A 716-nucleotide genomic window follows, 5' to 3' on the forward strand; every position below is an offset into this window, starting at 1 on the left:
CCTGTATCCCTGTGGATGGGTAGGCAGAGGGGCAAGGGAGACAGAGGAAAGAGTCCTGGATGGAATTCCAGAAGTCCTGGGCAGTGCTCTTACCTTCTGTCTGTTTGATCCTGGGCGAGTCACCTGACTCCCTGAGAAGGAATATCCTCATCTGGGCATGGCCCATGACAGCTGCTGCCAGGGCTGTGAGAACTCAGCAAGCAGTCCTCTTGGTCCTTGTGTGTGTGCTGTGTCTGCTGGTGGGCCTGGCAGAACCAGGAGAAAGGTGGCTCCGCGTACTTGGGGAACCAGGGCTTCTGGTATGCATAAAAGAGGCACTTCCAAGGATGGCCTGGGAGGGGCCGGGGGATGCCAAGCCCGCCTGCGCTGGGGCTCCCTTCCGGCTCCCTTCTGGCTCCGGAGAGGCAAGGGTGGGAAACTAACCAAAAAGGCTAGTGCTTCTTCCTGTCCCCTGGAAAGGCAGAATTGGGGAGTTCAAGTCAGAACGAAGACCAGAACTCACCTCTCTGAGCCTTCCGGAGAGAGAGCTGACCGTGAGGATCCCTTTCAGAGATTAGTCTCCACTTGGAGACAGCGTTCCCGCGGCGCCAGGGCGGAGCTGAGCTCCAGATGTCCGGGCGCACACAGCTGTAGGGTCACGTGGCAGCGGCCCTGGTCCCCCTTCCTGCCAACGTTGCATTTGGCCCAGGCCCCGTCCATGGCCGCCCTTGGGACCC

The sequence above is a fragment of the Odocoileus virginianus genome, chromosome 20, assembly GCF_023699985.2.
Source record: "Odocoileus virginianus isolate 20LAN1187 ecotype Illinois chromosome 20, Ovbor_1.2, whole genome shotgun sequence".
In the NCBI taxonomy this organism is placed as follows: domain Eukaryota; kingdom Metazoa; phylum Chordata; class Mammalia; order Artiodactyla; family Cervidae; genus Odocoileus; species Odocoileus virginianus.